General features: G+C 38.8%; 1 protein-coding gene across 1 annotated transcript in view; it reads left to right on the forward strand.

Moving 5' to 3' along the window:
- Positions 1-24,378, forward strand: part of ENTREP2 (endosomal transmembrane epsin interactor 2) — a 1,562,546-nt gene that overhangs the window by 1,252,932 nt on the left and 285,236 nt on the right. The window lies entirely within an intron of this gene.

Below are 24,378 nucleotides of genomic sequence, written 5' to 3' on the forward strand. Positions count from 1 at the left end.
CTTGAGCGGGATTTCACAGGGCTGGAGGATAAATTTAAACACTCTCATCTGAGCGGAGAGATTTAGAGAATTGGGAGTATCATTTTGAACCTCATATTATAATTTTGAAGTATTTTTTCTTTCATTTCTTTAAAAAAAAGTTAGGGAAGCATAATTACAGGCCACGCTTAGCACTACCATTTTTTTCAATTGCAATTATATTATATTTTAACATTATAATTATGGCCAGTTATGGTCTCAAGTTTTGTCACATGCACAGCATAGTTGTAGGTCACTTGGCATCACTCACTATGTTTCTGGATATTATTATCATTTTCTATTAAATTGCAAAAAAACAAATAATTTATTTCTGTATAATTAACTAATACTAAACTGAAAGTCATTGTAGCAGCTTCCAGCAGTGACACGCAGAATGTCATTTTATAGAAAATGTAGGGTGTAATAACAGCAAACAAAAATGAATTCCATGTTCCTGTACTGCACATACTTTTAAGATCGTTTCATGCTTTAAATTGCACAATGAGGCAGCATTTGGTTGATATATTCTTTAATACATTGCTATACTTCCTGGTTGTGATAATTGTACGCACCAAGAGACTGCTTGCAGAATCCAATGACACATTTAAATATCTGATGTTTGTTTTGTTACTTATCTTATTGTCCAGCATCTGCCTTTTTTGCAATGCCAATAATTGTAATTTTTGCTTAATCCCCAAATGGAATTGCCCAGTGGCAGCATAAAGCCTTGTATTCTTATTTCCAGTGACTTTGTCATATGCTTGCTCATCCTGTGTCCCAAATGGATCATGCATTTTCCATTCGTGGCATCTGCTCTACTGCTAGGCAACACACTCTGTAAATCTTTAAGCAGAAGATGAGATAAAGCAGGAATATTTTCATTGTTTTCACTGTTTCAAGTGTTTAGCCTTTGTATAGTTAAAATATTATCCCCCACATTAGTAGCCAGTATTTGAATATAAATAAATATACATAATAGGCATTATATGAATATTAAAGTTAAAAAAAGCTACTAATACACTTATTGCCCTTTTGTGTAAATGTGTGCTGCCCAATGAAATGAAAATTAAGGAACGTTAGAAGCTAACCAAATGATAGGTAGAGAGACTGACAGATAAATAGAAGATAGATAGATAGATAGATAGATAGATAGATAGGGGCTGCTTTTATGTAATAATGTAAACTTGAATTTTGCAATATGTAAACAACCAATTGGTAAACTCTTCTCTAACAGCCATACATTAATAAGGCACTGTCTTAAGGCTTGTCTATACAGTAGGAGCAGTAGATGACAAGAAATGGGATAGAAAGATGAATGATTTAGATCATGGGCTCCATTTAACAAACTGCGGATGCAGCACCTTTATCAGACCGGCAGCATTGCACAAGCAGTCACTTGTGCAACATCAACACAATGCCAGGTAGAAAGGTTCACAGGAGCTAACCTTGTCTGTCTGGAGTTTCTTAAATGAAGCCCACTGTCTTTAGCTCCACTAGTCCTCTGACATTGTACAGCATCCATTACCTGTAGCAGTAAAAATAAATAAATGTTAGTAAAAGAAAAATGTCATTGTTCAGCCAAGTAAAGGTAACATAAATAAATTAGAACTGGTGCTAACAATGATGCACAAAATCAAGTGTACATAAATTTTGAGTAAAGAGAGCAAATTGGTTCTATGGGGCCGATTCATCATCGGTCTGTCCGACATGATCAGCTCAGCGTATCATGTCTGACAGACATCGATGAATGGCGAGAACTGCTTTTGCAATGCCGCCCCCTGCAGATTCGCCGCTAGCAGGGGGTGTCAATCGTATAGGATCAGGCGGATTGATGTCTGCAGCCTCACAGCAGGCGGACCAGTTATAGACCGCTGTTTCAGAGCTCGATAATTCGGCCCCTAAGTTATGAATTTAAATTTTTGTGCTATCTTAAGAAATTAGTGTATAATAGACATTAATAATAGTCATGCACGTTGGTAGCTCTGACACTGGACTTTTTTAAAAATTATTGTTTTCTGTAAATTACTATGAAAATAGCTTTATAATCTGAAAACAATTTATTAGATACAAGGGTTTTAAAGATCTGAGGAGGCTTCAAATTACTGCTATCTATCTGTTACTGCTTGCCCGTGGTGTAAAGTTACCCTTTATTTGTGTTAATATACGCAGCTGAGTGGAGTGAGGACTAAGATAGAGTTGGGGTCTAGACAGAGTGAATTTGGTTATAGAATATATGCATAGGATGCAACTTACTGAGGGAAAAATAAATAAAGAGAATACAATGTACGACTCCTACATAATGACTGTTAGGCATTGTCCAAAAGTACAAAAAAATACCACAAGTTTCAGTTCCAATGTTGTGTTTGATAATGATAAAAATGACAATAGCATTGCTTCTGTGTGATACTGTATTTACTATTGACAACATAAGTTTATATTAAAGAGACATAACTTTCCAGCTGCTACAATGCTGTGTAAACAAGAGAGAGTACGATTTTTTATCTATATATTTATTTTAAATGCAGAGATTGGCATTAGCTGCACCCATGTGGTGCCAATCTCTGGGCCGACACCAGTGATGACTGGTGAGTATGCTCACTAGACTGAGCACACAGGGCATACTTAACAATCAGCCCCTCTGTATGTGCATCCGACACATTTGTCACTGATATAATATTAAGCAGCCTTTTTTTAAAGCTCTTTCAACTGCAAAGTGTTTTACAATCTTATGATGAGGCTGTAAAGCACCTCACAAGGACGCTCCACAGCACCTCATAAGGACGCTCCACAGCACCTCACAAGGACTCTCCACAGCACCTCACAAGGACGTTCCGCAGCACCTCACAAGGATGCTCCGCAGCACCTCACAAGGATGCTCCGGAGCACCTCACAAGGACGCTCCGCAGCACCTCACAAGGACGCTCCCCAGCACCTCACAAGGACGGTCCGCAGCACCTCACAAGGATGCTCCACAGCACCTCACAAGGACGCTCCACAGCACCTCACAAGGATGCTCCACAGCACCTCACAAGGACGCTCCACAGCACCTCACAAGGACGCTCCACAGCACCTCACAAGGACGCTCCACAGCACCTCACAAGGACGCTCCACAGCACCTCACAAGGACGGTCCACAGCACCTCACAAGGATGCTCCATAGCACCTCACAAGGACGCATTGCAGCACCTCACAAGGACGCTCCACAGCACCTCGCCAGGACGCTCCACAGCACCTCACAAGGACGCTCCAAAGTACCTCACAACAACAGATTCTGCAGCGCTATAAATAAAGGGGAGTACGGCAAAACAAAGGGATCATATGGGTAGAGGGCCCTGCCAAGAGTTGCACTGTTCTAAACCACTCTTAAAGGGACATAATACTCATATGCTAAATCACTTGAAACTGATGCAGTATAACTGTAAAAAGCTGACAGGAAAATATCACCTGAGCATCCCTATGTAAAAAAGGAAGATATTTTACCTCACAATCTCCTCAGCTCAGCAGAGTAAGTTCTGTGTAAAAAGTTATACTCAACTGCTCCCAGCTGCAGGTAAAAAAATTAAAAAAAATGAAGAAATGAACAGCAGCCAATCAGCATCAGCAGTGCTGAGGTCATGAACGTTTACTGTGATCTCATGAGATTTGACTTGACTCTCATGAGATTTCATTGTAAACTTCCTTTACCTGATTGGTGAAATAAGATGAGAGTGCACGATGCTCATCCCTTCAGATGTCCCAGGACAGACACACTAAAATGCTACTTAGAAATCCTTTACAATGGGAGGTGGCTACTGAGGAACTTTTGAGGTAAAATATCTTTCTTTTTTACATAGAGATGTTCAGGAGATATTTTCTAGTCAGCTTTTTACAGCTATGCTGCATCACTTTCAAGTGTTTAAACATTTGGGTATTATGGCCCTTTAAGAAGGTGATCTGCAAACAGCTGGACTCTTAGGCTTACATGCTAAGGGGGTTCAGGGGATAGCAATGGAGGAGTGGAACTGGTATAAAGTAAGGTTAGCATAGGTTGTATGCATCCTTGAACAGTAGAGTCTTTAGGGAGAGCTTGAAGCTTTCAAAACTAGGGGAGAGTCTTGTGGGGCGAGGCAGAGAGTTCCACAAGATGGGAGCCAGTCTGGAGAAATCCTGTAAACGGGAGTGCGATGAGGTAACCAGAGAGGAGGAGAGTAGGAGGTCATGAGCAGAGCGAAGGGGATGGGAGGGAGAGTATCTGGAGACAAGGTCTGAGATATAGGGGGGAGCAGTGCAGTTGAGGGCTTTGTATGTCAGAGTGAGAATTTTGTGTTTGATCCTAGAGGCAAGAGGAAGCCAGTGAAGGGATTGGCAGAGAGGAGCAGCAGATGAAGAGCGACGTGTAAGGAAGATGAGTCTGGCAGAGGATTGTAAGGGAGCTAGGTGGCAGGTGGGGAGACCAGAGAGGACAGAGTTGCAGTAATCGAGGCGGGAAAGAATGAGAGAGTGGATTAAAATCTTAGTTGTGTCTTTTGTAAGGAAGTGTCTAATTTTGGAGATGTTTTTAAGGTGGAAGCAGAAAGGCTTTAGCTAAGGACTGAATGTGAGGAGTGAAGGAAAGATCTGAGTCAAATGTGACCCCGAGACGTCGGGCGTGTGGGGTAGGGGTAATGATGGAGTTGTCGACAGTTATAGAGATATTGGGGGTGGAGATTTTCGAAGAAGGGGGGAAAATGAGGAGCTCAGTTTTGGAGAGATTTAGCTTGAGGTAGTGGGAGGACATCCAGGTGGAAGAGATGTGAGAAAGACAGTTAGTGACATGGGTTAGCAAGGAAGGAGATAGGTCTGGTGCAGAGAAGTAGATTTGGGTGTCATCGGCATACAAATGATATTGGAAACCGTGGGACTTAATTAGGGAGCCTAGTGATGACGTATAGATTGAGAAGAGAAGGGGACCGAGGACAGAGCCTTGAGGTACTCCGACAGAAAGTGGTGACGGGGCAGAGGAGGCCCCAGAGAAGGCTACACTAAAGGTACGGTTTGATAGGTAGGAAGAGAGCCACGAAAGGGCTGTGTCACAGATGCAGAAGGATTGGAGAGTTTGGAGCAAAAGAGGGTGGTCGACAGTGTCAAAGGCTGCGGACAGGTCAAGGAGGATAAGCAGAGAGAAGTGGCCTTTTGATTTTGCTGTAAGTAGGTCGTTGGTGACCTTAACAATAGCTGTCTCTGTGGAGTGAGAGGGACGAAATCCAGATTGCAGTGGGTCAAGAAGGGAGTTTAACGTAAGGAAATGGGATAGGCGTGCATATACTAGTTTTTCGAGAAGCTTTGAAGCAAGAGGGAGGAGGGAAATAAGGCGGTAGTTGGATGGGGAGGTAGGATCAATGGAAGGTTTTTTGAGGATAGGTGTGACCAGTGCATGTTTCATCAATGAGGGAAATGTACCAGTGCTGAGGGAGAGGTTGAAAATGTGTGTTAGTATAGGGGTAAGGGTAGCAGAGAGGGAGGGGAGTAGCTGTGAGGGGATAGGGTCAAGGGGACAGGTAGTGAGGTGAGAGTGCAGTATAAGTGCCAAAACTTCTTCCTCAGTAACAGGGGAGCATGAACTAAGTTTCAGGTTATGAGGGTTGTGGTTGAGTGAGAGCATTTAAGGGGGGGAGAGAATGGAGTTATGTTGAGAGCTGATTTCATGTCTAATGGAGTCAATTTTGTTAATGAAGTGACTGGCAAAGTCTTGAGCTGACAGAGAAGTTGTATTAGGAAGTGGAGGAGGGTGAAGGAGAGTATTGAAAGTGGAGAACAGACGTTTTGGCTTTGAAGAAAGATTAGAAATAAGAGTAGAGAAGTAGTGTTGCTTGTGGAGATTAAGGGCAGAATAGTAGGAGTTCAAGATGAATTTGTAATGAAGTAAATCAGCTGAACTCCATGATTTTCTCCAATGTCGTTCAGCAGTACGGGAACATCTGCGTAGGTACCGTGTTAGAGGAGTATGCAAGGGCTGGGGATGAGTGTGTGATTTCCGAGCAATGGTAAGAGGGGCGAGATTGTCAAGGACGGATATAAGGGTGGAATTATAGTGGCAGATAGATTGTTCAGGGCAGGAAAAGGAGGAGAAGGATGAGAGGAGCGGTTTAAGGGAATTAGCAAGTTGTTGTTGATCTAAAGACAAAATGCTTCTGTGAAGTTTGGTGTGAGGAGTAGAAGGAGGGAGAGTTGTAGGAAGGGATGATATGTTGCAAGTAAGGAGATGGTGGTCAGAAAGAGGAAAAGGGGAGTTTGAGAAGTTTGATAGAGTGCATCAATAGCTAAAGATCAGGTCAAGAGAGTGACCGTCTTTGTGAGTGGGAGAATCAGTCCATTGTGACAGACAGAAAGAGGAAGTGAGTTGCAGAAGTTGTTTAGCAGATGAGGCAGTGGGATTGTTAAGGGGGATGTTGAAGTCGCCAAGAAAGAGGGCAGGGGTGTCTGGAGAAAGGAAATAAGGTAGCCAGGCAGCCAAGTGATCTAGAAATTGAGTTGAGGAGCCAGGGGGTCGGTATATGACTGCAACACGTACAGAGAGAGGGGAGAATAAGCGAATCATGTGGGTTTCGAATGAGGGAAAAGTGAGGGAAGAGATAGGGTGTATTTGTTGAAAGGTGCAACGAGAGGAAAGTAAAATACCTACACCACCTCCTTGTCTGTTACCAGACCTAGGAGTGTGGCTGAAGTGGAGACCCCCATGTGACAGAGCAGCAGTGGATGCTGTGTCTAGGGGAGAGAGCCAGGTTTCTGTTAGGGCCAGAAGGTTGAGGGAGCGGGAGATGAAGAGGTCATGTATAGAAGTGAGCTTGTTGCAAACAGAGCGAGTTTTCCAGAAGGCTACCTGTTGTAAGTTAGAGGGCAGTTGAAGCAGCTGAGTGGAAAAGTCTGTGTATTTTCTCTGAGTTTTGTTAGAGGATATGTTTGAAATCAAGCTAAAGGAGAGAGATATGTTAGGTTAATGATGGTCCAGCAAGAGTGTGTTAAAGGAGTGGGAGGGTACATTTAAGCTGAGGGTCAATCATGCAGAAACAAAAAAAAAAAGCATCAACAAAATATTACAGAGATAAGACTGAGGTATACAAAAAAAGAAATACGTTTTAAGGTGCTGTGGACCATCCTTGTGATTTGCTATTGCCTAGGGGATTGGCAGTGCACTTCACGTGCACTTTCTGCTGTATCAACTTGGGATATACTCATGGCTATACAGCACTAGCATACTATGGACTTCAATGTGCAATTAAATTAAAATATTTTTCCACAAAAACATACATCTCATACTTCTAATTTTATTTCTTGCAAATACTTCACTTCCTATTTTTGATAACTAACAGACAATTAAGAAAATAGTAGTTTTAATAGCAGACAGGTAGCAGATACCTGACCAGAGGACCCCATAATCTGATCAGGAAACTCTGGAAAGGGGAGGAACAACACCAAGCACAACATAGACATGTTCATGTAATTTTCTAGTGCAAACATTCGGCCAGAAATGTATAAGCATTCTCATTAGTAGTGGAATATGCTTATTTCCTGAAAAACTCTAATATTGTGAGAACAAATACTTGAGAAAGATGCAAGTTTCCATTCAGAGCTTGATAATTCGGCCCCTGTATTTACACTTTTGCAAATAATTATCGTCTGCCATAAAGTGTTAATTTTTTCCCCACATTTAATACTTATCGTCCCTCAGAGAAATAAGGAACAAGAGGGGAGCCTCATGTGTGCATCAGTACTTCTATATATAAAAACATAAAAAGAGCCAAATGGGTACTCACAATAGGCCCTAGTACACTTATGTACTAGTTGGAGCTGGCTGGTATCTTCAGGTGTACCAGCTAAACCTTTCCAGATGCAGAGTGGACGGTGCAGGGGAATCCTGTCACAATGATTGCTAATGGAAGGTCAGAAGCAGTATATACTGTAGCTGCTATAGAAGGTAATGAACCAAAACTTGAATAAAACAAGTTAAGTTTATTAAAATCAATATTGGAATGTTAAAATCATAACAAGAAATATTAAAACTAATCTAGCAACACCCAACTGAACCTTGAGAATAATTTTTCATTCACCAACGTTCATCACTTAGACTTATATTGCACCTACGAATGTATTTATCCTAACTTCAACACATTTTTTCATCTTTTTTCATCAAAGGCATCTTTTGGCAATTTCTGCTAAAAAAATCACATTTTTTTCACAATTTTACATTTCTGTATTTTTATCTTTTGTTGAAGGATTATCTTTTTTTCACTATTTTGCACTATTTTTTTGAGCTTTCGGTCACACCCCCTTTTTTCTCCTACACCATCACTAATGAGGGATCATCTATAACAAAACTATATTGGACTCTACCTAAGTATAAGCTTGGAAATTCCACATCATATTTTCACTGAACCTGGGATTACAAATTACACTCAACTGATAGGAACAATTTGTGACTTCTCACTACACCACGGCCAAGACCCCGCTGGGCGCTTAGTGCCCCATTTGTGTACCAAGGTGGTGTAGTACTGCTTTAATGGTACTTTCTTTAGTGGTACTTTTTCCATATATATATACGTTGATTGGAGTAGCCATGTTAGTCCAGAGATTTAGATATCAAAATAACAAGAGTATTGCATTGAGCAATGATACTTTTTTTATTGGACTAACTATACATTTATAAGTTGACAAACTTTTGGAAGAGTTCCTTCCTTTATCAAGTCTGAAGCAATACTAACCAATTCAATGGAATTTACAGATTGTATCTTAAAACACAGAATAATAACAGGCATGGACACTCTGACTGAGCAACTATCGGGCCTAGTGGAGAATATTCTTAATCCCTTAGTTATTAAAACCACTAGCTTTATAAAAAACACCACTGATTTTCTTAACAAAATCAGCCAGATTACAGAATTGCCAGAGGATACTATACTTGTGACAATGGATGTGGAATCCCTGTACAGCAATATTCCACATAAAGATGGTATTGATGCCTGCTTAAACTTTCTTTCCTCCAACAGCCCTAACCAGACATATAGTGCTTCTACAGTCAGTAAACTTACATAATTTATACTTACTCACAATTATTTCATCTTCAACCACTCCATCTACTTACAAACCATAGGAACAGCCATGGGCACCAAAATGGCACCACAGTAGGCAAACCTCTTCATGGCTGACTTAGAACAGAGATTCCTAGCCATTCACCCTCACAAGAAGAAAAACATATCACGTATCCCACTAGTAATCAAATACAACCCTGCTGTGGAAGGGATACGAAAAATCATAAAAGACTTACAGCCACTACTCTTAGAGGATCCCACACTCCAAAAAATCTTTCCAAAACCCCCAATCCTGGCATATAGACAACCACCTAACCTAAAGCAGAAACTGTTACATAGGAAGCTACCCCTTGAGAAAAAGAACACTCAGAATGGAACCAAGTGCTGCTATAAAGCACTGTGTCAACACGTTTGTGAAAGCAGCACAGCAAATCACAATAATAAATCTTATAACATTAAAGGGGCATATTCATGTATATCTGCAAATGAGGTATACATGATACATTGCACTGCATGTGAAATGGGATGCTATATTGGAGAAACAAGCCAAAAACTGCACCTTCGAATGAACTTACACAGACACTCAATAAAAAACCACTGTGAAACAAAATACTGCACCCCTGTTGGTCACCATTTCACCCAACCTGACCACTCCATCCAAAACCTAAAAATCTAAATTCTCAGAGGCAACTTCAAAAACACCATGGAAAGAAAAACCTTTGAAATTAAAATGATAATGCACTTCAACCTGTTTAATTCTGGACTAAATGTGGACTCTGGATTCTTAACACATTATCAAAAATTTTTGTAATGTACTTTCATTTAGTCAATTACATTGTATATTCCACATTCTTTATACATAGGTACACAGGTAAGCCTATGTCCACACTTTTGTATTCCCCCTGTATATACAATTTCACATCTTTATAGATATTGATTCAATGTTGATATATAACTTTATGTCAGTATATGCTCTATGTAAAGCTATATATTTCCCCTGTCTGTTCTCCTACACTGGACACTGTCTGCCTGTTACCTAAGGCCCCCTCATGATTTTTACGACACCTCCTCCTCTCCCTGCACTGTCTTCTTAGCTATTCTGTGTTTTAAGATACAATCTGTAAATTCCATTGAATTGGTCAGTATTGCTTTAGACTTGATAAAGGAAGGAACTCTTCCGAAAGCTTGTCAACTTATAAATGTATAGTTAGTCCAATAAAAAAAAGTATCATTGCTCAATGCAATACTCTTGTTATTTTGAGATATATATATATATATATATATATATATATATATATATATATATATATATATATATATATATTTATTTATTTATTTATAGTGTATATATAGCTTTTAATTCACATATTATTATCAAGATTGTCTACTGTCACATTTTACCAGTCTTTTTGTATGTTGATAAACATGAATCCATGTTAATGTACTATTTGAATATTCCACATAGGTACCTTTGCATATTGCATATTTATTGTTTTACACTTTTGTTTTAATATTGTTTTAACTGTCCACAATTATTGTTATTAATAAATACACGTGTACTACCTATTCACATCATAGCCCACTTCTAGTTGAGGCGCTCAGGCTACATCCATATATTCTTAGAGTTCCTTATTGACAGCAAGAGGTCAAGACAGCTGGAGTATATAGGATTACACAGGCGCTAGGTATATATTCCATCGAGCTAGCGATAAGTGTTAGGTTTTTCTTCTACGCTCTCCTTTGAAGTCTATGGGGAGAATGCAGCACGCATAAATTTTTTTTGTGCGCACAAACTTTTAATTTTCAAATTGTAATAAGTGAGCTACCAGGTGTACGCCAAAAAAGTTCTTCTTTTGAAGTTTACGCTCGAACGGGAGCACTAAATACCACTCCACTTGTAATCTAGCCCATTTTCTGTTAGTTTCAATTTTAAATTTTAGGGACATAAAACCCAAAAATGTTCATTCTAGTTCATACAATGGGGCCGAATTACTATTGTGCAAGCGGACATGATTCGATATTGCGGATCATGTCCGCTGCACATCGATAAATGCCAACAGCATATGCTGTCGGCATTTATCATTGCACCAACAGTTCTTCTGTACTGCTGGTGCAAAACTGCCCCCTGCAGATTTGCGGCCAATTGGCTGCTAGCAGGGAATGTCAGTCAACCTGATCGTATTGAATTTTCGGCAATGTCTGTCCGCGGCCTCAGAGCAGGCGGACAGGTTATGGAGCAGCGGTCTCCATACGGAGCTTGATAAATATGCAACAATGTTCTAACTTTCTAATTTACTTCTTTTATCAAATTTTCTTCATTCTCTTGATTACTTTGTTTAAAAGCAGGAATATATGCTTAAGAGTGTTTTCATGTGTCTGTAGCACTATATGGCAGCAGTGTTGCAAGAATGTTTTCCATTTGCAAAACCGTAAGAGGGCAACACTTTTTCTGCAATGTAGTGCTCCGGAGATGTGCACGCTAACTACTTAGGTATCTCTTTAACAAAGAATACTATAAAAAAGAAACACATTTGATAATAGAAGTAATTTTTTTTTTTTTTTTAAATGTAACATTTCATTGTTGCTGTTTCATATTTTAGGGTATATTTATTAATGTGCAAGCGGACATGATACAATGGAGCGTATCATGTCCGCCACACATCGATAAATGCCGACAGCATATTGTCATATACCATATTCCTTTTAACCCTTATCATTTTTTTTATTAATATTTGTATGAAATATTTTTTTTATCAGACGGTGTATATACAGTATGAGTGTAATAGTTTATTTTAATGTATTTATGTTGTGTTTGGTGCAATCTTTTTTTAACCCTTAGGGGCATATTTATGATTGTGCAAGCGGACACGATCCGATATAGCGGATCATGTCTGCTGCACATTGATAAATGCCGACAGCATACGCTCTTGCATTTATCATTTCACCAGCAGTTCTGGTGCAATGCCGCCCCCTGCAGATTTGTGGTCAATCGGGGGTGTCAATCAACCCAATTGTATTCGATCAGGTTGATTTTTGTCCGCGGCCTCAGAGCAGGCGGACAAGTCTTTAGACCGCTGCTTTATAACTTCTGTTTCTAGCGAGCCTGAAGGCCTTGCCTTGCCCAAGGACAAAGGCTGTGGCAAGGACCCCATTTCAACAGTGCCGTTTCCAGCTGTTTGTAATCAGCAGAAGCATCCACGGGACCAGACATGATGTTTAGAGGTATGAGCCTGGTCTAAACGGAGACCTCTGAGACCCCTATAGTTACGCCCCTAGCTCCATCTATGAAGCAAAGGATTCATCTTGAGAGGCCTTGCCGTGCAGTCTCACTCTGGAGCTGCAAGGTAAAAAGGAAAGGTCATAAGACCGCTATTTTATAACCTCTCTGCCTCTTTAGAGGTAGTGGACTGATCTGTCCAGGATGGTTGACAAGGCCTGTTCTTGCACAGCTTTTTGCGTGAGAGCAGGGGGCATGGATACCCTGGAGATTGCTTGTGAGATATTAAATTCCCATGATAGATTGCTGGCTCATTCCCTGGAGCCAGCTGTATAATAAATTGGGCCTTTAAATGTACAGCTGAAGAAAAATGGTATTATGTTCTGTATATTAGATCAGGGTCACTGATTTATTGAAGCCCACAAGTAATTATTTTGCAGTTGAATGTAAACACTATAGCCTTCAGTATAACATTGCTAATATCTGTTTATTATTGTTTGTTGTCTTCTTTCATATTGTTCATTTTTCCCTTTCACTAAATGTATAAAAAGACTGTTTCGAATGTTGACCTAAAGTATTGACAGCTCAAAGAAAATCCAGTCTAAGCCACATCATTAAAATTCCACTTGAAAATAAGGACTTTTAAAGTAATACCATCTCACATTTGGAGCATCAGACTAGATAAGAGATTTAGCCTGTATTTTACTGTCATAGGAAACATAGGAAATGTCATATTTTAAAGGTACATTGTAGAGTGTGGCAAGATTCTAATTGTAATAACCAAGGTTTTATATATTAATTTCAGACATATACAGTTATCTCCTGTGTTTCAGGCACATCGTAGACTACATTCTTTTATATACACAGTATATTATATAAAAAAAAAAATTTACTGGGAAATTTCTTATTTTAAAGAGTGAGGTTTAACTTGTATTCATTTCAAACAGATACGTTTTTAACAGTTCTTGGAAGCACATCCTATGTTTTAGGCACATTGTAGAATTCATCACCTTCTTTGAGATTTTCTTGAGTCTGGCAAGATGCTGCTTTTAAAAATTGAGGTTTAACATGTATTCATTTCAAACAGAGAGGTTTTATCTGTGCTTGGTGCTAGCATTTTAAATTGTAATAAGCTGTTGAAATGTGAGCTTCAAGAAAGCCCATTAAACGAGGAGATTCATAACATCTCGCATTTGCCTCACTCTGTAGCTGAATTCTGTTCCTGTGACAAAAGATGCTGAATGACTAAGGAATATTTATTTACAGTAACACAATAAAATAATTTTATAGGCTATTTTTCAGAAAGTGTTAGATAAAGGTCACAGCTCATCTGATAAATATTAACTTACAGGTAGATTACGAGTTGTGCATTCGTGTTTTAATGCTGAAAAAAATGGTAATTTCAGCGTTAAAACAGCAACGCAGCCATTACAAGTCTTGTTGGTATAGCTGTACTGAAAGCCTTTTAGCCTGTAATGCAACGTCAGTCCCGCACTCATAAAAATTATGTTTTTTTCATGGGACTTCCAAGTTTTGTGGTGAGGCTACACCCTATAACGACAAGATCCATACCACCATCTGAGAACAGTAGTTATGAGTTTTACGCAACAAAACTGTTACATAAAACTCATAACTAAACTATTACAAAGTACACTAAACACCCATAAACTACCTATTAACAGCTAAACCAAGGCCCTCCCGCATCACGAGTACTATATTAAACTTATTAACCCCTAATCTGCCGCTGCTGACCGCCGCCACTAATAAAAAAGTTTAACCCCTATTCCGCCACTCCCCGTCTTCGTCACCACTATAATAAAGTTATTAACCCCTAAACCGCTGCCCTCCCGCATCGCAAACACTATTTAAATATTATTAACCCCTAATCTGACGTTCGCCCACATCGTCCCACTATACTAAAGTTATTAACCCCTATTCCGCCGCTCCCCGACACCGCCGCCACTATAATAAACTTATTAACCCCTAAACTGCAAGCCCCCCACAATGAAATATACTAAATTAAACTATAAACCCCTAAACCGAAAGCCCCCCACATCTCAATAAACTAATTTAAACTAGTAACCCCTAAACCTAATGCCCCCCTAAATTTATATTAAAATTACAATTTCCCTATCTTAAATTAAATTAAAATGTACCTGTCAAATTAAAAAAAACAAAGTTTAAACTAACAATTAATTTAATATAACTATTAAACTAATATAACTTTTAAGCTAAAATTAAAAAAAATACCAATTAAAGAAAACTAAAATACACATTAAAAACATCCTAACACTACTATAAAAATTACAAAGTATCTAATTACAAAAATAAAAAATACTAAATTACAAAAAAATAACAAAAACGAAATTATCAAAAATAAAAAATAATTATACCTAATCTAATAGTCCTATAAAAATAAAAATAAACACCCATTGCCCTGAAAAGGGCATTTAGCTCTTTTAAGAAAAGCCCAAACCCTAAACTAAAAAAAAAAAAAAACATCCAAAAAAGTTAAACAATCCTAACACTAACCCCCAAAGTTCCATGTACAGTTCCTGAAGTCCGGACATCCAGGCGGCGAGAGGTCTTCATCCAGACGGCTCCATCTTCATCCATCGCGGGACTGGCATCTTCTTCATCCCGGAGCGGTCGATGCAAAGGTCCAGGCGAAGGTTCAGGCAGAGGTCCATCGATCTGACGTGGAGGTCATCTTCATGCGATCATCCGCTGCACACTGAGGATTGAATTGCAAGGTACCCCTTTTATACTGGGGGTACCACTGCATTCCTGTTGAATGAAAAATTTTAATCAGCCAATAGGAATTAGGGCTGCTAAAATCCTATTGGCTGTTCAAATCATCCAATAGGATTTAAGCAGCTCTCATTCTATTGGCTGATTCGAATCAGCCAATAGAATGAGAGCTGCTTAAATCCTATTGGATACTTAGGGGTTAATAGGTTTATTTAGTGGTAGTAATGTAGGAGGCCAGAGGTTTAGTGGCGGTGATGTCGGGGAGCAGTGGAATAGGGGTTAATAGATTTATTATAGTGTGGGGGATGTTGGGGTGTGGGGGAATAGGGGTTAATAACTTTAGTATAGTGGCTGCGATATCGGGAGCGGCAGATTAGGGATTAATAGATTTATTTTGGTGGTGGCGATATCGGGAGCAGCAAATTAGGGGTTAATAACATTATGTAGGTGTCCGGGTTGTCAGATTAAGGGTGTTTAGACATGGGGTTTATGTTAGGGTGTTAGGTTTGAACGTTACTTTTTCCCCATAGACATCAATGGGGCTGTGTTACGGAGATTTTAATTCCGCGATTGCAGGTGTTAGGTTTGTTTCTAACATGCTCTCCCCATCGATGTCTATGGGGAAAGCATGGACGAGCACGTCAAAACAGCGCTTGTATTTTGTGCAGTATGGAGCTCAACACAACCATATCACACGCACAAGCCAACTGTTTTAAAACTTGTAATGGCAGCGCTATAGAGGGTGAAATAACGCAACTTTTGTTGCGTTCGTTAAAATCCTCTAACGCGTATAACTCGTAATCTACCTGTAAATTCACTGAAATTTATTGACTTTTTTTTTTTTAAACTTGCTGAGGTGCAAAATCATCCTTTTCTTTTATGGAGTATCACAATCTTTTTGAAAGGTTTATCTGATGATTTTCTGCAACTGTTAAAGTTTTTTTGGGGTGTTTTTTTTTAAATAGGTATTAGAATAGGAATAATTTTTATTATTTTGGATAATTTGCTTGTTATTTTGTGTAATGTTTTTTTTTTGTTTTGTTTTGGGTTTTTATTTTTAGATTAGGGGTTGGGCATTTCATAAAAGAGCTGAATGCCCTTTTAAGGGCAGGCAAAAGAGCTGAATGCCGTTTTAAGGGCAATGCCCATACAAATGCACTTTTCAGGGCAATGGGTAGCTAAGGTTTTACTTTATTTTTATTATGTGGGTTTGGGGGGTGGGGGTTTGTATACTGTTAGGGGGTGTTTGTTTTTCTTTTGTAGGAAAAGAGCTGTTATCTTTAGGGCAATGCCCTACAAAAAGCCCTTTTAAGGGTATACAATTTTTTTTTGTAAAGGTAGGTTTTTTATTATTTGTAATGTTAGGTTTTAGTGTAAGGCAGCTTAGGTTTTATTTCACAGGTAAGTTTGTATTTATTTTAACTAGGTAGTTAGTAAATAGTTAATAACTATTTACTAACTAGTCTACCTAGTTGAAATAAATACAAACTTACCTGTGAAATAAAAATAAAACCTAAGATAGCTTCAATATAACTATTAGTTATATTGTAGCTAACTTAGGTTTTATTTCACAGGTAAGTATGTATTTAGTTTTAAATAGGTACTATTTAGTTAATAATTGTAACTTTAATTTAGCTCTATTTTAATTATGTTAAAGTTAGGGGGGGTTAGGGTTAGGTTTAGTGGTTAATAGTTTGATTTAGGTTGTTGCGATGTGGGGGGCTGGAGGTTTAGGGGTTAATAGGTTTATTTAGTGGTAGTGATGTGGGAGGCCAGAGGTTTAGGGGTTAATAGCTTTATTTAGTGGTGGCAATGTCGGGAAGCGACGGAATAGGGGTTAATAGATTTATTATAGTGTAATGGCGGCGATATCGGGAGCAAAGTCAAAAAGAGAGGAAAGTCAAAAAAGTGGCCAGCGCCAGAAATTACTATTACACAGTCTCCAACTAGTAATAAGGATCTCATTAATCCCTATATATAATGAGGCAATTGGAATATAAAAGAACTAGGGAGTGCTCCACAGGGGAGCTAAAGTGTTAATAATATGGATATACAAAAAAAGGAAACTAGATATATCTAATCCTAAATGCCAATGTAGAAAATTAACCGCAATGGCTAGGTTACCAGATAAAACACACTTAATATCTATTCAATTTATCAGAATGGTGCTGGTTACAAAATATATATTAATTTATATTAATTTATTACATAAGAGAAAAAAAATAATTAAAAATAAGGTTGACCTTAGAACAAAAAAAAAAAAAATGATATATAATCAATTACAAATATCAAAGATAAAATACAAATATAAAAATAAAAATAAAATACAATTGATGTGAGTGAACACCTTCAATAAACAGTTGAGACTTAAAAGGGGCGTAGACAAAGTTCATATCAACTACTTAGTCCCAAAAAAGATCCTTTAGAGAAACAGAGCGTAATATCCAATTCGCTGTCCTCTTAAGGTAGACGTTTAAAACGTATGAATCCTCAGTATAGACTGCTAGAGATGGTGTTAGGACACAATGTAGGATCCGTCTCTTTGTCAAGTAGTGTATCTGCTGTATAAGGATCTTTTCGTCGAATCTCCATATTTTTTCGATGTATAATGAAGTTCTACAGATCAACAAGCGGCAGACCCAGTGGCTGCCGATGCAAATGCTGACTGATCTGGTAATGTCCGAAGGATCTTAACCATCAGCTGTGCCGTAGCAACAATACACCTGCACCACTCCCAAGAGTCGTGTCAGCCAAACAATCAGTTTCTTTGTCAAGCTCATAGTTGGAACCCTCTACATGATTCCTTATAAACACAACCCCTCATTTGTAATTGGGTGTTTGAGAGCCGCACTTAGTAGTTAAAGGGCTATACTTATGGACATATTAATTCATACATAGGCCTAGATTTGGAGTTCGGCGGTAGCCGTCAAAACCAGCGTTAGAGGCTCCTAACGCTGGTTTTGGCCGCCCGCTGGTATTTGGAGTCAGTGATTAAAGGGTCTAATGCTCACTTTTCAGCCGCGACTTTTCCATACCGCAGATCCCCCTACGCCATTTGCGTATCCTATCTTTTCAATGGGATCTTTCTAACTCCGGTATTTAGAGTCGTTTCTGAAGTGAGCGTTAGAGCTCTAACGACAAAATTCCAGCCGCCTGAAAATAGCAGGAGTTAAGAGCTTTCTGGCTAACGCCGGTTCATAAAGCTCTTAACTACTGTACCCTAAAGTACACTAACACCCATAAACTACCTATGTACCCCTAAACCGAGCTCCCCCCACATCGCCGCCACTCGATTAAAATTTTTAACCCCTAATCTGCCGACCGCCACCTACGTTATACTTATGTACCCCTAATCTGCTGCCCCTAACCCCACCGACCCCTGTATTACATTTATTAACCCCTAACCTGCCCCCCACAACGTCGCCGCCAGCTACTTAAAATAATTAACCCCTAATCTTCCGACCGCAAAGCGCCGCCACCTACGTTATCCTTATGTACCCCTAATCTGCTGCCCCTAACACCGCCGACCCCTATATTATATTTATTAACCCCTAATCTGCCCCCCTCAACGTCGCCGACACCTGCCTAAACTTATTAACCCCTAATCTGCCGAGCGGACCTGAGCGCTACTATAATAAAGTTATTAACCCCTAACCCGCCTCACTAACCCTATAATAAATAGTATTAACCCCTAATCTGCCCTCCCTAACATCGCCGACACCTAACTTCAATTATTAACCCCTAATCTGACGACCGGAGCTCACCGCTATTCTAATAAATTGATTAACCCCTAAAGCTAAGTCTAACCCTAACACTAACACCCCCCTAACTTAAATATAATTTACATCTAACGAAATAAATTAACTCTTATTAAATAAATTATTCCTATTTAAAGATAAATACTTACCTGTAAAATAAATCCTAATATAGCTACAATATAAATTATAATTATATTATAGCTATTTTAGGATTAATATTTATTTTACAGGCAACTTGGTATTTATTTTAACTAGGTACAATAGCTATTAAATAGTTAAGAACTATTTAATAGTTACCTAGTTAAAATAATAACAAATTTACCTGTAAAATAAATCCTAACCTAAGATATAATTAAACCTAACACTACCCTATCAATAAAATAATTAAATAAACTACCTACAATTACCTACAATTAACCTAACACTACACTATCAATAAATTAATTAAACACAATTGCTACAAATAAATACAATTAAATAAACTAGCTAAAGTACAAAAAATAAAAAAGAACTAAGTTACAAAAAATAAAAAAATATTTACAAACATAAGAAAAATATTACAACAATTTTAAACTAATTACACCTACTCTAAGCCCCCTAATAAAATAACAAAGCCCCCCAAAATAAAAAAATTCCCTACCCTATTCTAAATTAAAAAAGTTACAAGCTCTTTTACCTTACCAGCCCTGAACAGGGCCCTTTGCGGGGCATGCCCCAAGAATTTCAGCTCTTTTGCCTGTAAAAGAATAAATACAATACCCCCCCCCAACATTACAACCCACCACCCACATACCCCTAATCTAACCCAAACCCCCCTTAAATAAACCTAACACTAAGCCCCTGAAGATCTTCCTACCTTGTCTTCACCATCCAGGTATCACCGATCCGTCCTGGCTCCAACATCTTCATCCAACCCAAGCGGGGGTTGGCGATCCATCATCCGGTGCTGAAGAGGTCCAGAAGAGGCTCCAAAGTCTTCCTCCTATCCGGCAAGAAGAGGACATCCGGACCGGCAAACATCTTCTCCAAGCGGCATCTTCGATCTTCTTCCATCCGGTGCGGAGCGGGTCCATCTTGAAGCAGGCGACGCGGATCCATCCTCTTCTTCCGTTGTCTCCCGACTAATGACGGTTCCTTTAAGGGACGTCATCCAAGATGGCGTCCCTCGAATTCCGATTGGCTGATAGGATTCTATCAGCCAATCGGAATTAAGGTAGCAATTTTCTGATTGGCTGATGGAATCAGCCAATCAGAATCAAGTTCAATCCGATTGGCTGATCCAATCAGCCAATCAGATTGAGCTCGCATTCTATTGGCTGATCGGAACAGCCAATAGAATGCAAGCTCAATCTGATTGGCTGATTGGATCAGCCAATCGGATTGAACTTGATTCTGATTGGCTGATTCCATCAGCCAATCAGAAAATTCCTACCTTAATTCCGATTGGCTGATAGAATCCTATCAGCCAATCGGAATTCGAGGGACGCCATCTTGGATGACGTCCCTTAAAGGAACCGTCATTAGTCGGGAGACAACGGAAGAAGAGGATGGATCCGTGTCGCCTGCTTCAAGATGGACCCGCTCCACACCGGATGGAAGAAGATCGAAGATGCCGCTTGGAGAAGATGTTTGCCGGTCCGGATGTCCTCTTCTTGCCGGATAGGAGGAAGACTTTGGAGCCTCTTCTGGACCTCTTCAGCACCGGATGATGGATCGCCAACCCCCGCTTGGGTTGGATGAAGATGTTGGAGCCAGGACGGATCGGTGAACCTGGTATGGTGAAGACAAGGTAGGAAGATCTTCAGGGGCTTAGTGTTAGGTTTATTTAAGGGGGGTTTGGGTTAGATTAGGGGTATGTGGGTGGTGGGTTGTAATGTTGGGGGGGGGGGGTATTGTATTTATTCTTTTACAGGCAAAAGAGCTGAAATTCTTGGGGCATGCCCCGCAAAGGGCCCTGTTCAGGGCTGGTAAGGTAAAAGAGCTTGTAACTTTTTTAATTTAGAATAGGGTAGGGAATTTTTTATTTTGGGGGTCTTTGTTATTTTATTAGGGGGCTTAGAGTAGGTGTAATTAGTTTAAAATTGTTGTAATATTTTTCTTATGTTTGTAAATATTTTTTTATTTTTTGTAAGTTAGTTCTTTTTTATTTTTTGTACTTTAGTTAGTTTATTTCATTGTATTTATTTGTAGGAATTGTATTTAATTAATTTATTGATAGTGTAGTGTTAGGTTAATTGTAGGTAATTGTAGGTAGTTTATTTAATTATTTTATTGATAGGGTAGTGTTAGGTTTAATTATATCTTAGGTTAGGATTTATTTTACAGGTAAATTTGTTATTATTTTAACTAGGTAACTATTAAATAGTTCTTAACTATTTAATAGCTATTGTACCTGGTTAAAATAATTACAAAGTTGCCTGTAAAATAAATATTAATCCTAAAATAGCTACAATGTAATTATAATTTATATTGTAGCTATATTAGGGTTTATTTTACAGGTAAGTATTTAGCTTTAAATAGGAATAAGTTATTTAATAAGAGTTAATTAATTTTGTTAGATGTAAATTATATTTAAGTTATGGGGGTGTTAGTGTTAGGGTTAGACTTAGCGTTAGGGGTTAATACATTTATTAGAATAGCGGTGAGCTCCGCTCGGAAGATTAGGGGTTAATAATTGAAGGTAGGTGTCGGCCATGTTAGGGAGGGCAGATTAGGGGTTAATACTATTTATGATAGGGTTAGTGAGGCGGATTAGGGGTTAATAACTTTATTATAGTAGCGCTCAGGTCCGCTCGGCAGATTAGGGGTTAATAAGTGTAGGCAGGTGTCGGCGACGTTGAGGGGGGCAGATTAGGGGTTAATAAATGTAATATAGGGGTCGGCGATGTTAGAGCAGCAGATTAGGGGTACATAGGGATAATGTAAGTAGCGGCGGTTTACGGAGCGGCAGATTAGGGGTTAAAAATAATATGCAGGGGTCAGCGATAGCGGGGGCGGCAGATTAGGGGTTAATAAGTGTAAGGTTAGGGGTGTTTAGACTCGGGGTACATGTTAGAGTGTTAGGTGCAGACGTAGGAAGTGTTTCCCCATAGGAAACAATGGGGCTGCGTTAGGAGCTGAACGCTGCTTTTTTGCAGGTGTTAGGTTTTTTTTCAGCTCAAACAGCCCCATTGTTTCTTATGGGAGAATCGTGCACGAGCACGTTTTTGAGGCTGGCCGCGTCCGTAAGCAACTCTGGTATCGAGAGTTGCATTTGCGGTAAAAATGCTCTACGCTCCTTTTTTGGAGCCTAACGCAGCATTTGTTTGAACTCTCGATACCAGAGTTAATTTTATGGTGCGGCCAGAAAAAAGCCCGCGGAGCGTTAACAGCCCTTTTACCGCCAAACTCCAAATCTAGGCCATAATTACCCAATAACATATCTAAAATATAGTAACATAATAGCGCTGTATAACTTAGCGGCATATGTAAAAAGACCTAGCTCGTGACAATCATATTAACTATACCGCTATTAATTGTTATGTTTAAAGTCAAACATAATCGTTATTTTCCTTTGCAATACTATTTGAAGGACCATGCTTATGGTGTTATAGTTAGGTACATAAATGATCCAACGATATCGTTTTCTAAATTTACCATAAACTGTGGTAAATGTAACTTATGTAAACAAAATATATAATAGTGCATAAAATTATATACAAAATAATTTCAATATAATTACATAGATAATTTGAAATACGAAATGAAATAAGATAAAATCCAGCACCATCTGAAATAAAAACCTACAAGAAGTCCTAAATATTTTTAGTACATATAGATAGTATTCCTATAAAAATCACCTAAAACTTATATTTTATATTATATATATGTATATGATATTTTATCTTAAGGGAGGTGAACTATAATAAATATAATAGATATAATAAATCTATTTGTTGGATATATGGTAAAAATACATTAAAAGATTCTAAAAGGCCAATATAAAAAACATTTTAAACAACATTATAAGAGACATTATAGAAAACAACCTAAGTCAAATTCCAGATTTAGTCCACTAGGGGTTAATTTCTGGAGAGTTTGAAGACTTGCCATAAACACGGGCCCTGAAGCTCCATACAGAGCTTGATAAATAGGCCTCTTCTACTTCAGTCTGCTTTTCTGCAGACTCCCTTTACGCCATAGCCTGCTGTTCACACAGTTTTGGCGTAACAACAGGCTATAGCGTAAAGGGAGTCTGCAGAAAATCAGACTCAAGTAGAAGAGTGAGTCATTGTGAACCTCGTTTTCATATCTTACCCAGAATCCTTTGCTGCATTGGAAACAGTGTACCCAGGGGTTTTCTGTGGGAAAAGCAAACCTTCTTACTTGTTTAGATCTGCTAAATGAGCTACACAATAAGTTATTTTCTTTAAATTTTGCACTTAGTGGAGGATTTTAAACTCACTTTTCACACACCCATAATTTAAATGATGTTTTATATATATATATATATATATATATATATATATATATATATATATATATATATATACATACACATATATCTTTATACCGCAAGTGAGGGGATTATTAGCGAAAATAACTAAATTCAACTTTAGTGGCCATTGCTATTCACTAGTTGTTAGAATTATGTCTAGCTCCATGACCTTCCATAAAGGCTCTTTTCTTGTATGTGTAAAGATGAGCAACTACCACACATTGGGGCAGCTTTAAGAAGCAGCGTATGCTGCTGTTTCAGCACAAGCCTTCAGGCTCGCAGGAAACTTAAGTTAAGACTCGTCCGCCACCTCTTAAGTTGACTCGTCCGCCACCTCTGAGGCGGCGGACAGCAATCATCCCTATCAGATACGATTGGGATGATTGACACCCCCTGTTAGCGGCCAATTGGCCGCGTATGTGCAGTGGGCGGCATTGCACAAGCATTTCACACAAAATGCTTGTGCAATGATAAATGCCGACAGCGAATGCGGTCAGCATTTATCGATGTGGGGTGGACATGATCCGTTACTGCTGATCATGTCTGCCCACACATTAATAAATCGGCCCCATTGTGTGAACTCTGCACTCACTGTTCCCTCTAATTGTTTTGAGAAGTGTGAGCGATAAATTTGACCTTAGCTAATTTCATAGCTCTTCAAATGTTTGCACACATTTTAGTCACAGGGCCAAAAACTGCAATGTGCCTACCTCACAATTACTTACTCATACACAAATACACCCTCATACATACATACACACTCATAAGACAGACTATACTAACACATATATACACTCACATAAGCACACATACATACATACACACAACCAGGGTGTCACATTACATTAATACAAATTATCTACATTCATTTCCTTCTTATGAACAAGGTTTTGTGAAGAGTTGAAGACATTTAGCCAAACAAAACATACAGTTGAAGAACAAACGGAGTTCAACAACAGCATCATATCCCTTTCTGACTAATTGTCACTGCTGTTGTTTGGTTAGTAATTGTAACTAAACCTACCTTTTGTACTAGGGACCCCTTCTGCTCTCATGTCTCCCTGTGCACAGTATAGTATCAAAACTTTTGGAGACCCCCAGTTTAAGAAGCATG

The sequence above is a fragment of the Bombina bombina genome, chromosome 6, assembly GCF_027579735.1.
Source record: "Bombina bombina isolate aBomBom1 chromosome 6, aBomBom1.pri, whole genome shotgun sequence".
In the NCBI taxonomy this organism is placed as follows: domain Eukaryota; kingdom Metazoa; phylum Chordata; class Amphibia; order Anura; family Bombinatoridae; genus Bombina; species Bombina bombina.